This window comes from Pseudonaja textilis, chromosome 3 (assembly GCF_049901715.1).
Source record: "Pseudonaja textilis isolate UNSWEBS1 chromosome 3, rPseTex1.2, whole genome shotgun sequence".
Classification (NCBI taxonomy): Eukaryota; Metazoa; Chordata; class Lepidosauria; order Squamata; family Elapidae; genus Pseudonaja; species Pseudonaja textilis.
Window position 1 is genome coordinate 160,749,118 of NC_141992.1, and position 16,400 is coordinate 160,765,517.

Genomic DNA, 16,400 nt, shown 5'->3' on the forward strand with positions numbered 1-16,400 from the left:
TGATTGATTCCTAATCATCCAGTGTTCTTTCATGGGTAAGACCTAGGTCCTAGACCACCATTCCTATATATCATAGATTTTATTTAGATTTGTTTTATGGGAGATGCTAAGTTTATTGTCAAAATAACTATTGTAACTATTCTGGTGGTACTGTATGTTGTGAATTTGGAACATATCTTGGCATTGGAGGTATGCTTCCTACAATTGGGATATGATAATTAAATTCATCATAACTTTGTTGTCTGTGATTTATTCACGTAATTTAAAAAAGCAGTGTATCTGGTACAATTATGCTATGAAAATTGGTCAGGCTTCTGGTTACATCTCATCAGTATAGTTTCAAGCAATTATAGCTTCAACTGAAACAAATATATTCAAACTATATAATTCAGAGAGCATATTAGTTAATAGAAATTTCTTTGGATACACTGACAACAAAACCACAACCAGGCTGGTTTTGTTCCTATTGCCTGCCTAAAATTACCCAGGAAGTTATGCATAAAAGCATTCTGTCAATTATACATAATGCCATTTTATTATATTTGAAAACTCTTAACATTTTTCTGTAAGGTAAAAACATTAGCTTTTATTTACAGTATGAAGAAATCCACTATCCAGCTAGAAATGGAAAATTTTTCCTCCATCATTATTGGTGATAAACAAAATTTCAGACTGACAATGAAAACAAGAGGAGCAGCTGTTCTTAAATTGTGTGCATGATTGTGTGTTTTCCACTTAAACAGACGAAGAAAATTTGAGGCTTTGGTCCTGGATTTGAACAAGAAGGGACAAAAAACTAATTGGAAGTTTTGAGTAAAAGAGCTAATTAAATTCTGAAAAATATAAAGGAACCACATTTTTGAGATGATGAAATGTTTGCTTATTGAATTAAGATCTGGTAGTACAGATGTTGAAACTGGTAAATTAGGCACATAAATAACTTTCTTCTTTCAAGCCTTCTTTAGCTTGACTAGGAACTTGCACATGAGTAATTAGTGATCTGTTCCACAACCAGTTCCTTATTATATCTTTGCTGCTGCAATCAATATTTGATCATTGTTTGCATTGTGGTCAAGAACTGTCCTTATCCATACTTCCTGACCATAAAAACAATGCCATTCCTTCTTTAATGTATCCTAAATGCTAAAAACTATGATTTTCTGACTGAAAGTGTCTGCTTCCACTCAATTCAGTTCCCTGATGGTGAAGTTGTCAAGGTATAGTCAATGCATTCCCTCTTTCAAAGAGCAAGGTGCTGAGTTTACCTTTATTTATGTGCTTTGTATTTCATGTTCCCATTCTAATTCATTAGCTTTGCAGCTCTGGATTTTTCTTGTCCTGTATGGTAACAGCTATTATATAGTCTGAAGACTAATCTAGCTATGTCATAAGCACCAATATAATATGCCAAATGATTCTCAATGGTTTCTTGATAGTATGTAGAAGACCCATTATCCAGCAGTATATTATCAATAATTTTATGTGTACATCTATGTGGTTTTCTTGGTAAAGTACAAAGGTTTCCTGCACATAAAATTATACCTTTGCCATTAACACTAAAATGATAATCCACTTCCATCATTTTCTATGTCACTATTGCCTAATACTGGTGCCACCTTTAGTTGAGATGACTTTTATGCTTTGGCTAACCTGGTTGGGATTATAAATTCTTCATTATCCTTTCCAGGAACATATAGACATATGAACACATATACCGTCATGATGAAATCGATACAGTGAAGTCAATAGAGTAAGATTTGAGAGGGAGTCAAAGTATTATATTATCCAAAAAAATTAATCCTCTATAGCAAATTTAATCCATTTAATTTAGAAAGGAAGTAACTTCTGCTGAGTTAATAAATAATGTGAATATTATATACTCTTTAATCTTGTGTATCTATATTAATTAATCTATATTTCCATTCCCAGCAATCTCTTTTTAAGATTGCATATTTACTGCAATCAAAAATTAGAGAATTTAAGGAACTTTTTAATTTGCATATATTCACATTATTCAGTCTTTTTCAGTATTATGACTATAAATGTAAGAGGCCTAATTTAACCAACTTCAAAATGTAACATGAATTTTGAGCATCTCTGGTCCCTCCCCCTGCTAATATTACAGAAGGCTATATGAGACATATAACATATGGTGTATGACATATGACCCAAATAGCTCTTTACAGGAATAAACAAGCAGTCAAACAGTTGAACAGATTTTTGTAAATGTTATGCAAATACTTGAATAAGTCTGTTTCTTTGGTTTTAATCTTGCATAATCTGAAATTAGAAATGTGTTTGGGTGTGGGTGTCTATGTGTGTGTGTGTTAGCAATGAAGGACAATTGAGGATAATAGAAAATGCTCCAGAGAAAATGGCTATCCGTATAGATAATTAAAAATAAAGTGTTTGATCAGAAAGAAAACTTCTCTGTTGCTTGCTGCCATTCAAACCTTAGATGGGGTAGCTTGCAGTGTGATTGCAATAGTAATGGGAAATGTGGCTCTGTTCTCTGATGCTGAGTCGTGATTGAAGGCACTGACCTGCCATAGACTTATAATAGGGGAGCAGGTGTGGCAATGATGGACTTTAATTTCCTTTAATAAACCTTTTATGTGCCACACTTTTACTGCCATTCCATGCTCTCCAAGGTCCTGCACATAATAGGTTCATTACTTTTGATTACTATAGTCTATTGAGACAAACAACTCCAGATCACACTATATATTATGTGCAGTTAAACCAATACAGACTATTTATCCAATGTGCTGTATTTCACCTGCAACTCTGCTGAAAAAAATTAACAGCCACTCTTACAATCTAAAACTATTATTTTTTTAAAACAGTTAGAATTTCATCCTCATTTCATAATAAACACTACACCAATCACTGCAGTTATTTTTTTTAATTGTGAAACAAACAAAAAAAGTGGAGGGAATTCTGGCTCTTTTTAAGCAGCATTTATTTGAGTTTTTATTTAGTCATGAATATTTAAATACCACACAGTGGGTGCAAAACACTAGCCAAATCAATATAGGTGATTTTTTTTTCTATTGATTTTCTTTCTTTAGGAAAATCATTTGAATTTATGACAGATGTTTAAACAGATTAAGATTAATCTGGCTAGGCCTATTTAGTATGATGAACATAGCACTGTAAACCCATCATCACAGGCTGAGGTTGTCTGCTGCATATAAAGTAGTCCACAGAAAACTCAAATCACCCTCCCCTTCCCCCAACTTCCTCAAAAAGCTGGAGTTATTTACAATGTCCCAATGTAGTACAGTTTTCCATCCATTCAATGGCATATTAAAGAGTTGTGATGCAAAGTTGGAAAATTACTTCCATTATCTTCAAAAGTCTACTTGAGCCCTTTGATGGAGCCTTGTTTTAGGACATATTGCTCAATATTAAGCAGCACTTTCTTAATAAGAAAAATGGAAATAAATCAATTGGCTATTCCACTAAAGTAATTGAGGGACGAATGTACTCAAGATATGGTTACATATATATCTGTGTGTGTGTGTGTGTGTGTGTGTATGTGTGTGTGGTATTCAGCTTTGTTCAGGTATTTTCCCACGTCATTGCAGTTGTGCTTTTAAAGTTGTAGGAACATTTCGACAAAATCTCATCTGCCATCATCAGGCTTCTGTATTGTGTTTGTCTGTGAGTCAGACTTTCACAGATGTTTCTGTTTTAAATTTGGGGCTAGCCTACTGCTGTGCCAGAATGGTTTTTTCTTCATTCTGATTGGTTGGGAATCTTGGTCTGTGTTTATTGGTCTTGGAATTGCTGTGTTCTGCTTGATTGGTGTTTCAATATCTTCTGTCTGTTTTGTAGCGTTTTTTGTCTTGATTGGCTGGCAACATTGTGTTCCTGTATTGGAGGCTTTTAGTGCAGCTTGGCTCTGAGTAAATGGATGGCTATCATTTATTAGGAAGCTAGGTTTCATCTGGGTGCCTGGTTGGGGTTTGTTTGAGCTGGAGATATCAGGGGGGATCTGTTTGTGCCCAGGTGTTTGCCTGGCTTGTGGTGTGGAGATTTTTTTGTTTGTGAGTGCAGGCTTCCAAATAATTGACAGTCTGGTAGAGTCATCTCTTCTATTCATGCTTTCAGGTCTTTTTTCAATCTCTATGGCTTCTCTGATAATTCTGTAGCTGGGGTTTTCTATAGTGGCTAGGGTTTGGTGCCATTGAAGTTAATGCTATGACCTGTTGCTTTCATGTGTTGGACTAGTGAGGAATTGTGTTCCAGCTTTTTAACTGCATTTTTGTGTTCATCCAGGTGCGTACCTATTCTTCTATTGGTCTGTCCAATGTATGTGGCAGGGCATGATGCACAGGGGACTTCATATATGCCTTGGTTTTCCAGGTCAATTTTATCTTTGGGGTTTCTTAGGATGGCTGCTATTTTTCTGTCTGTTTTGAAGGCAGTCTTGATGTGATGCCTTTGTGATATCTTACTGATTTTGTCTGTAGTACCTCTTATCTAGGGCAGAACAGCTGTTCCATAGGTCTGTTCATCTTCTAGGTCTCTATTGTGTCTTTGTGTGTTTTTGTGGATCAGGCCTGTGATTTTGCTTTTGTGGAAGCCGTTGGCTGTCAGTACTTTAGTCAGGGTGCATAGTTCAGTCTTTATGTCATAGGTCATAGCATTGACTTCAATGGCACCAAAACCCTAGCCACTATAGAAAACCCCAGCTACAGAATTATGAGAGAAGCCATAGGGATTGAAAAAAAACCTGAAAGCATGAATAGAAGAGATGATTCCACCAGACTGTCAATTATCTGGAAGCCTGCACTCTCAAACAAAAAAATATCCACATCACAAACCAGGCAAACACCAGGGCACAAACAGACTCCCCCTGATACCTCCAGCTCAAACACACCCCAACCAGGCACCCAGATGAAACCTAGCTTCCTAATAAATGATAACCATCCGTTTACCCGAAGCCTAGCTTCACTAAAAGCCTCCAATACAGGAACACAATGTTGCCAGCCAATCAAGACAAAAAAAATGCTACAAAACAGAAAGAAAATATTAGAAACACCAATCAAGCAGAACACAGCAAATTCCAAGACCAATAAACACAGACCAAGACTCCCAACCAATCAGGATGAAGAAAAAAACATTCTGGCACAGCAGTAGGCTAGCCCCAAATTTAAAACTGAAACAGCTGTGAAAGTCTGACTCACAGACGAACACAATACAGAAGCCTGATGATGGAAGATGAGATTCTGCCAAAACGTTGCTACAACTTTAAAAGCACAACTACAATGACGTGGGAAAATACCTGAACAAAGCTGAATGCCATACATGTAAGTACCCGCAAAAACTTAAGAAAGCTCCACTCATTTATCTGATGCACATAAAAAACAGGTGGGGCTTCATTCACACTGTCACAGCCACCATTTTGATTTTTTTAAATCACATTTTGCAGACCCTCCTACTTTGCGGCATAGTACCAAACCAGACTTTTATTAACTCAAGCAATACTATTTTTTAAAAAATAATAATAATATAACATCCTTTCTCCGTTGAAAGACTTCACATTTTTCAGTATGCAGCAACAACAAATAAGAAGCAGCAGGATATCACCATAATCCAGCATACCACATTTTCTCTCAATTGCTGAACACTAAAAGATAAATATTATTATATCATTTCTTAATTCAACTTGTGCATCAAACAACTACCTAATTCAACTTTTTCAACCTGGTGCCTGCCAGATGTTATAGGACTCACTATGAAATGTAGTGTCTTCATTATACTGCTGTTTTTGCATCATGCTTTCCTATTGTTTTTCATGCATTGTCATCTCTTGTAAAGAACTAATCTTAAATGGGGTATCATAGAAATCTGAACAATGACAATAATAACAGTAGTCAGTGTGATGATTGGAAGTTTGGAAGTCACAATAAATCTGGAGGGCAACTAATTAAGAAATCAGTCAACCTTATATGATTATTTTTCTGAACTCTAGAAGCATTGACATTACTAAAGAGAAAATATTTGATGTTTCCTTAAATAGCTTGCACATATTTTAAATTTTCAGAGGATAATGAACTGAAATGAACATTCCTAAAATAGTGTTCTATAACTGTAAGAGAAATAATAACATTTATAGGTTGGTTGTTAGGATGAAATGACCAATGAAACAGCAATTACCCCTACCCTGTGGAATATGTATCCCTGGAAATTCAGATTGTCCCAATCTTGTTAGCCTTTGTAAGGTACTGAAGACCTAACTGTTTCCCCAGATGTCTGGATCAAGAGGTTAAGTTAGTATTGATGCATTTTCTATTCTTTTCTTTCTTCTTTCTTTTGGGGTGTGTGTATGAATGGGATTATTATTTTATCCTTGCATGCCAGTTACTCTACATTGTAGTCTTGTGTTTTAATTCTGTACACTATCCAAGTCACCTTTGTGAGATGTGCAGTCATATAAATCAAATGAATAATGCTGTTTTCAGCATGAGTTTGAAGGAGGCAGGAGGATATCTATGAGCACCCCACCTTAATGTCTGTGTTCCCCTGCCCTACTTTGACTTTCAATTTTTTAATTAAAAAATGATAATGGAAAGCAGTACAACCAAGAACTCATTTCTAACATTTTCTTTCGTTTTACTAAAAGGCTTAGACCAGTGGCGAGATTCAAATAATTTAACCACCAGTTTGCCCAGAGTCAGGTTGGCATACATGCATGATGAGCCTCCCTTGATGGCCAACCTGACCCTGGCCGAACCGGTTGTTAAATTTCCATCCTTTGCCAAAAGGCTGTTTCCAAGGGTGGTTGCCTGCACATTGGTCTCATGACTGTTTCAGCCTTCTGGCAGCTCCTTTAAGAGGTGAGGTTTCCAAGGAATGAGGAGTGGGGTTATCATAGATACAAGGAGTTGATGCTCCCGAGAGCTCGCACAGGAAGGTGAAGAATTGGAGGGAAATAGAGGGATGGCTTCCCCCTCCCTGTGAACCTACATGCGGGGGCTGTTGGCCAGTCTGTGGGCAAAAGTCAGAGGGGGAAGGAATTAAGTTGGCTGCATGATCAAAGCTGGAGAGGCTGCAGGGTTAATTTGGCCAGGCAAATTATTACCCTTATGCTATCAAAGTGGATCCTGGGTGCTGCACTGCACTGCAATGGAGAAAAGGCAAGTGGGAAATGGAGCGGCTGACATGAGGGAAGGAGGAGGAGCATGGAGAAAAAAGATGGAAAGTGGCCTTCTTCCTTTATGCCAGTCACTCTGTTGCCAGTTTCACCATTGCAGCACAGCACCCAGGATACACTTTGATAGCGGGTGGGTTGGTACTTTAACAACCGGTTTGCTTGAACCGGTGTGAACCAGCTGAATCCCACCCCTGGCCTAGTCCATATAGATTTTGTGCAAGAAGGAAGACAAAGGTGAGTTGACATGGTAATCAAAACCTCAAGGGGCTAGATAAATTTTGAAGGGCTAGAAAGTATTGAAGAGAGCAAATTCATCAGTTTCCCTTCTATATTGGAATGTAAGTGTGATTGATCACAACAAATATAGCAGCCATCTAATCAATAGATAAGTTCCTTTGATTCCAGCAGAGTTATTTTATAATGTATATAACATACTCTCCATTGCACATTATAAATATGCCCAAATTTATACTTATCAGCAGTTTCAGTCTAACTGAGCCTGAATAGAGCCAAATTGGTGCAGGCAGCAGGCTAGAAACTGGGAGTCTGTGAGTTCTAGTCCTGCCTTAGGCAAAAAACCATCTTAAGCCCTTCCTCTTAGTTATAGGAAGGAGGCAAAGGCAAACCACTTCTGAAAAATCTTGTCAAGAAAACTTCAAGGTCTAGTCTAGACAGTTGCCAGAAGCCAAAAGGCACACAAATACAGGTACACATACATACACACAGACCCTGAAGATATTCCAGCAATGCTATTTGATTGTTGTGGGGTTTTAAAACATACTCATGAAATTTCCAAATTTCTCTCTGCTCCACCTTATTTAAAGCAAAATCAATGCAGATTTGACTTTCTTTTTCTTGTTTCAGTCCTTATTTTGTGTAATCTTTTTTGCAAATCACTCTAATAGTTCTTTCATATCTTCTTCAAAGCCTTGTCTAAATTGCTTTATACCATCAGATCAACAAGACTTGTGTATGTTTTCAATTCATCTGACCATAGAGAAAAGGTATCCTTTCTCTATTGTACCAGTAGTAAATATTTTTACTGAGATTGAAGTCTATTCTTATTCTTGGTTTTTAGTTTTCCATGTGCAGAGTGTTTGATTAATTGACTCTAACAAAACATCAAACATCTGCAGTTTGAAAAGAAACAGCTTGGTGATAAGAAGGCAGAAGAGTTATGGCAAAGCAGTTCCATCGTTTGGTTTTCTTATGCCTCTTTGCTTCATGTAATAGTCCGCTAAAAACTTGCTTGCTACACACACATACACACACAGAGCATATGGTTACCCATTGTAGAAAAGTAACTCTGAATGGCATAGAAAAGTTAGAAAAAATTTAGTAGGCTGTAACACAAAAATAATCCCAACTCATAGGAAGACAAAACAAATCAGCATAGCTCACATAATAACCCTAACTCTAATGCCCAAATGCCTGAAGTAACATCCAGGTTCTTGATATCTTACAAAAGGCTAACTGGATTGGAGTCATCCAAATGAAACAATACAGGTGAAACTCAAAAAATTAGAATATTGTGCAAAAGTTCATTTATTTCAGTAATGCAACTTAAAAGGTGAAACTAATATATGAGATAGACTCATTACATGCAAAGCAAGATAGTTCAAGCTGTGATTTGTCATAATTGAGATGATTATGGTTTACAGCTCATGAAAACCCCAAATCCACAATCTCAGAAAATTAGAATATTGGGAAAAGGTTGGATATTCTAGGCTCAAAGTGTCCCACTCTAATCAGCTAATTAAGCCATAACACCTCAAAGGGTTCCTGAGCCTTTAAATGGTCTCTCAGTCTGGTTCAGTAGGAATCACAATCATGGGAAAGACTGCTGACCTTACAGTTGTGCAGAAAACCATCATTGACACCCTCCATAAGGAGGGAAAGCCTCAAAAGGTAATTGCAAAAGAAGTTGGATGTTCCCAAAGCACATTAATAGAAAGTTATGTGGAAGGGAAAAGTGTGGAAGAAAAAGGTGCACAAGCAGCAGGGATGACCACAGCCTGGAGAGGATTGTCAGGAAAAGCCCATTCAAAAGTGTTGGGGACTTTCACAAGGAGTGCACTGAGGCTCGAGTCAGTGCATCAAGAGCCACCACACACAGACGGATCCTGGACATGGGCTTCATATGTCGTATTCCTCTGTCAAGCTGCTCCTGAACAACAAACAACATCAGAAGCGTCTTACCTGGGCTAAAGAAAAACAGAACTGGTCTGTTGCTCAGTGGTCCAAAGTCCTTTTCCGATGAGAGCAACCTTTTGCATCTCCTTTGGAAACCAAGGACCCAGAGTCTGGAGGAAGAATGGAGAGGCACACACTGCAAGAGGCTTGAAGTCCAGTGAGAAGTTTCCAAAGTCTATGTTGATTTGGGGAGCCATGTCATCTGCTGGTATTGGTCCACTGTGCTTCATTAAGTCCAGAGTCAACGAAGCCATCTACCAGGAGATTTTGGAGCACTTCATGCTTCCTTCCACAGACGAACTTTATGGGGATGCTGACTTCATTTGCCACCTGCCCACATTGCCAAAAGCACCAAAACCTGGTCCAATGACCGTGGGATTACTGTGCTTGATTGGCCAGCAAACTCGCCTGACCTGAACCCCATAGAGAATCTATGGGACATTGCCAAGAGAAAGATGAGAGACATGAGACCAAACAATGCAGAAGAGCTGAAGGCCACTACTGAAGCATCCTGGTCTTCTATAACACCTCAGCAGTGCCACAGGCTGATAGCTTCCATGCCACGCCACATTGAGGCAGTAATTGCTGCAAAAGGGGCCCAAAGCAAGTACTGAGTACATATGCATGCTTATACTTTTCAGTGGTCCGATATTGGTCTATGTACAATCCTTGTTTTATTGATTGCATGTAATATTCTAATTTTCTGAGATTGTGGATTTGGGGTTTTCATGAGCTGTAAGCCATAATCATCACAATTAAGACAAATCACAGCTTGAACTATCTTGCATTGCATGTAATGAGTCTATCTCATATATTAGTTTCACCTTTTAAGTTGCATACTGAAATAAGTGAACTTTTGCACAATATTCTAATTTTTTCAGTTTCACCTGTAATGTATCATAAAGAAGCAAACGTTCCAATTAGTTCCTTCCTCTCTTTGACCAAACTTTGTTCAATATGTAATAGTTTGAATCTGCATTCTTTTGAACTGCACTTTAAAAATTTTAGGGGAAAAAAGGCAGAGCTGAAATAAGCTGAACTATATCATGTGAGCCATAAGTTGAAAAACAGATAAGCATCTCTTATTTTTAATTTAATAGCATGATTTTTTTTTAAAAAAATGAGATTATTAAAAATAACAGATCTGAAATTTGAAAAGTAAAACTGTGAGAACCAGGAATTTTGTTAGGCTTAAAAGATAAGAAGCACTATTGCTTATATATTACTTTTATGAAGAATTTACATTGTAATTCCCAATATCCTACTAAAAGCTGCCATCTTAAGTACACTTATTGGGATGCATATTTCACCCACAGACATAAAATATGTGATTTAATCAAGAGTTTTTTTAAGTATGTGTTCACACAATAGAGCATTAGAGTTCATTTGACTAATGATTTTCATTTTAATAACGCCTTCAAAGAGCTTTTATATTCACTAGTGACAGGCAATGTTTTATGTGATCTTAAAATGAAAATATTATGCTTTGCCCTTAGTTTCTGGGAGCAACATTTTGTAATATTTTGGAGTAAAATGCAGTGAGATCATATGCAATTAAGGAAAAAAAGTATACAGCAAAGCAAAGCCCTCATAAATTCTGCAAAGTAACCAATAGACAGTAAGTGTATCACTATGTATGTATATATGAGTGAGTATATGAGCAGACATAAACAATCACGGTTTTGTCTACAAATAACTTTTGACATCCATTTTAAACTTCAATATTAAACTCAGTTTAACTTAAAGGAATTAAGTATATATGATTTTGGCACCACTGAATATGATTGTCTAACTTTTAAACCTAAAACATTTGCCTATTTTTTTTATTGTTTCCAGTTTTAACCTGGATAATCAAAACACAGACCCAAGTAAACTGCACACTTGACTGAGCTCTTGTTTAGATTTCTGTTTGTAGTGTGCATTTTATAGAAGTACATATATGAGTACGTATATGCAGTAAAAGTTAGCGTCCAAACTTTTGCCCATCTTTTTATAAGTTAGAGATTCACAAAAAAGTAGAAGTTGTAAGCATCAGCGGAATGATTTTGTTCTCCATGCATACAAGTAAAGTAACCAGGAATTTGAACTGTTTCCTGCCCTACATCATGTTCTCAAATTAAATTAATTCCTTTTATAAACTGAAAATGAAGATTATGATCAGAACCTTAAAACGAGCCTTGCAATTTGAAGCCCTTGCTTGTAATTGATAAAATAATGCATCCTGTTTCTCTAACGTTAAAGAATTTTCATGAATAAAATGGCCTAAAGTGAAATTTTCAATATGTTTATGTTTTTAATTTATTAAATTTGTTTGCTGCCCATTTTGCCATAGGGTGACTTTAGAAGGCTTTCAAGGTTAAAAGCAATAAAACTATACTGGTGTATAGTTTGTGTATATGTATGAAACATACAAAAATATAAATAATAGTAATACAATAAAATATAATGAACTATAAATTATAATTAAAATGATGGTAAAATATGGGAAGGGAGGGAACAGGGTGAGCAAAAGGTGAGATGGGGTCTGCAATTGGTCCATCAACCACCTCCATTATGATACTCTCCCAAGCCAAATGGCAGTACCAGGTCTTCAGACCTTACAGAAGGTCAGGAGAAATGGAGCAGATCTCACCTGGAGGATGGGGGCAAGATATTCCAAAGAGTAGGAGCCATGTTTAGAAGCAATATATAGCAATGGTATTGGATTTCTCAGGATTTTTCCCCTTTATTAAGCAATACTTGGTCCAAAATGCATCCTGTTTACGTATAAGTGTTTTGAAGCTTGGATAATTCTGACAATTTTAATAATTTATATGAACACATAGCTTAATTGGAACCAAATAACAGAAACAACATAGAGATAGAAAGTCATATCCTTAGTTTTTCAGTTTATTGCCTGTCTAGGCAGGAGCTGCTGCATTCTCATAAATCATCTGGGACAATTCAGAAACCATCATCTGGAAAACTATGTCATTTGATCTTCTGAAATCAGTACATTGAGTTGAACAATCATGATAAATGTCTCATTGACTGAGGTAGGTCTAATCTAAATATTACTAAGTTTGGATCAGCTCAATGATGTGATAGAGGACCTTAAGTACTTACAGGTGGTCCTCTGTTAACAGCTATCCTGTTTAGTCACCATTCAAATTTTTAATGGCACTGAGAAAGTATACCCTAACCCTAACCCTTGCAGCATCCTGGGGTCATGTGATCACCATTTGTGAACTTTCCTGCTGGCTTCTGACAAGCAAAATCAATGGGAAATCCTACAGTAAATTGCAAATGGTAGTCACCTGATGTCACACTTCATGACTTGGGTGATAAGCTTAATGACTGCAGTGGAACTGCTTTAGTGTAAGAAAGTTGATAAACTGGTATCCATTTAGACTTGGAAAGGAAGAAAATCAGATTGATGGATTGTTATCTCAAATGACTCTTCCTATTACGAAAGAGGCCAAGGATTATCGTTATAGCAGAAAAACCTAACATTACAATAATAAGTCTATGTCTACACAAAGATCACATTGTAACTTAGTATAAAGCAAATTCCTAGGTGCTTACTAGGTTGTGAATAATTTGTCCACTACTATTGGCCTTGTTGGTAAGCAACATGTCAATTTCATTATGTTTTATAAAATGTAGATTGAAACAAAATTATTACCAGCAGAGAAGAATAAAGCTGAATAAATTTTTTATAAGAACTCTTAAACTAATTAAACTAATTACAATTGGATGAATATTACATTTCATATTTTATACACATACACACCCCATGCTATAGAATTAAAATGTGGATAATACCTAATAATTTTGAGGTTAAGGAAAGAACAATATCACATTATTGGATATTAACAGATACTTATTAATAATGAAATAAAATAAAAAGTCAGTACGGAATGTTACTTTCGAATATTATCTATATTTGTTTTTTTAAAGAATCAGCTGTACATCAATAGCATCAAAGCTGTAATTAGAGTATTTTCTCTGATGTTCTATAGCTTTCAGGATTTTGAAAGCTTCTTTTGCATACAGTATTATTCATGTTATTATTAATGCTGTTTTACCCTCAAAATGAAAAATAAATGATATGAATCTGACTACTGTACCAATATTCCTGTTCTCCAAAACTAGAATAAACAAGTTTAAATACTAAACCTAAATCAGAAAGAGTTTTATTTTGAGACTATGCACCATGTAATCCTTTCTATGATAGCATGGTAAAATAGTATCTCTATTTTCAAAATGGGATCTAAAATTCAAAACTGGGTTAACAGTGGAATACATGTTATACCAGAGACAAGCTTGGATGGTTCTTTAATGAGGATGATTTATTTTGATTCTCACTTCTGATTTTGGAGTTGTCACTGCTGTTGTATACCTCGTCCATGCAACTTTGCACAACTGGCAGGACTGAATATAAACCAAAGCCATATGTTTATGTCCTTTTGCCAAACGATTACAGCAAATAGTTCTATTATTCCCTTAGGTAACTCCTGTGTGCCAAGGATTTCTATTAGTCTGCTTTACCAAGGCATCAGAGGGTAAAGTCACAGCTTTATGAGGGTGGGGAGGTGTTAACTTTATATTTTCAGAATAAATATCCACAAAACTTATGCTATACAGTAAAAATATTTTAATAAAAAAATATCTTTGGGATTTTATAGTACAAGGATATCCATTTTCTCTATAATTCATTACAACCACAAAATTTAAAAAGAAAGAAAACTGATTCTTAATGTAATGGCAGAGTATAAATATAATAAAAGAACTTTTAGTTTTAAAGAATAAAAGCTTCAATGTGCTGTGATGGATATCTGTAATGAATGTATTTCACAATATCTATTTATTTGAAAATACTTGTTTTTAATACAAAGGCATACATGTGTATGTAAAAATATCATTGCTGCTTGCCTCGTCTGAAAGGATAATAAATAGAAGCACCATTCCATTATTTAAAAGATGCCTTGGGAATTAACTAATCATATTATCTAAATAAATCAAAAGTTTAAAATCCAAACAAAATGTCCAAATGAAACAAGTTTGACAAATGAGATAACATACTTTCCATTCAAAAACTAAACACCAAAAATGTTATCCCACCTTTGTTTGCTTCGGAGTAAAATTATGTGCAAATTCCAAATGACCAAATCCGTCTCTTGGATCAAAATGTCTTGTTTGACTTAACAGATAATCCCCAAATTCATTCTCTGTAAGAAAGAATGCAAGGTTTACAAATTGTTACTGAAATTGAATTTGGACAATGAATGTGTGAAACATTGCATGATTCAATGGCCAAAGAATTTGGAGTATAATATAATGCTTGAACAATGGGAAAACATGTGGAGGAAGGGTTGAAAATTTACATTAAACTATTATCTAAAAGAAAATGTTTATAAAGTGATGTACAGTTGGTATTTAACAATTCCCCAAATTGTCAAAGATGTACAAAGTTATTTCAAATGTATGTTAGAAATGTAAATGCAAAGAAGGAAGTTTTCACCATTTTGGTAGACATGTGATAAAGTAAAAAAAATACTGGGGTAAGATATCTTACTGCAGAAGATTTTTAAAATCAATATAAAATTAAGTCAGAGACTTTTTTTTCAGGCTTAATGGACAAAGAATTGGGAGGTGGGGAATCTGGAACTTTGTTGTTATGCATATTGATAGCAGCAAGAGTGCTTTATGGCTAGAGACAAGTTCCCTGAAGATGGGCTCCAGCATGAGTCTGAAAACTCGGAAGACAAAACCTCTGGTCCCAGTGAACAACCCAGATTGGGTCCTGCAAAATGCTTCATGAACAAAAATGGAAAGATATTCTAATGTTCATAATGGATGAATGGCTGAAAGAATTGATGAAACTAACATTGATGGCTACATTAACTGCTCTAACCGAATAAAATGTTACATCTAACTTTTGGATTTTGTACTTGAGATGGAGGAAAAAAATGAAACTGGATTTTTCTAATCAGAGAATATATTTTACATATTTTATTGTTTGGTGTTATCAAAGGAAACTACCAAATGTATGCTATGAATTATGATATAATTCATAGCATACATTTGGTAGTTTCCTATATATATTATATATATATTATATCATAATTCCATGTATGTATGTATGTATGAGTGGTGGGATTCAAATTTTTTTGCTGTGGGCGTGGCTTGGTGGGTGTGGCAGGGGAAGGATACTGTAAAATCTCCAGGCAAAAGTGGTATTTGCCGGTTTTCTGAACTACTCAAAATTTCTGCTACCGGTTCTCCAGAACTGGTCAGAACCTGCTGAATACTACCTCTGGTATGTATGTATGTATGTATGTATGTATGTATGTATGTATGACAATAAATGTAATAAATAGACAACTTTGTTTGGAGTTGAATTACACAGATCTTTATTTAGAATTTGTAGTTTAATATTAAGTACAATATTGACAATGTGAACTAAAGATAAGAAGATTCCACAGAGTACAAATCTGTGAAACTTTGTGTGTTCTCAGACCACATCATGTGCCATATCATAAAAAATTATCTTCAATAAACAAACTTGGGCATCCACATCAAATAAAGCTTTTGCAAACCGTGCAAGTTTATGTCATGATGAAAGTTTCATCCCTTATATTTTTGCATATGATGTAATGAGTGAAACAAGGAGTGGAATTCGCATTACAGTATTAACATGATTTGTTATTATTTGTAGAAATATAAATATATGAGAGTAATATATCTCCTGTGCTTTCTCAGACAAAGGGACAGGATAAACATAGTGGAAAAATATAGTTGAAAAATCAGAGTTGTACATCTATTCTAAAGTTTTGTTTCAAAAATATGTATCTATAGTGCAACTGAAAATAAATCTCTCTTCAAGGATTAATTTCTTATATAATATATATACTGCATGAAAATATACTTGGAAAGTATTATAGAAATTTCATTATTATTACTGTAATATTGAATAACATTGAATAGATAATATGGGAGGCTTATAAGTCAATCATTATACAATATAAACTGAGAAAACACAATGGGTTTGCTAATGGTT

The 16,400-nt window shown here is 35.4% G+C and overlaps 1 protein-coding gene across 2 annotated transcripts in view; it reads right to left on the reverse strand.

Moving 5' to 3' along the window:
* Window positions 1–16,400, reverse strand: part of ST18 (ST18 C2H2C-type zinc finger transcription factor) — a 147,686-nt gene that overhangs the window by 85,990 nt on the left and 45,296 nt on the right. For both annotated transcript variants that reach the window (XR_015743197.1, XM_026699138.2), the window contains exon 2: window positions 14,462–14,568. The gene's annotated coding sequence lies outside the window, so the exon portion shown is untranslated. The remainder of the gene's footprint in view (window positions 1–14,461; window positions 14,569–16,400) is intronic.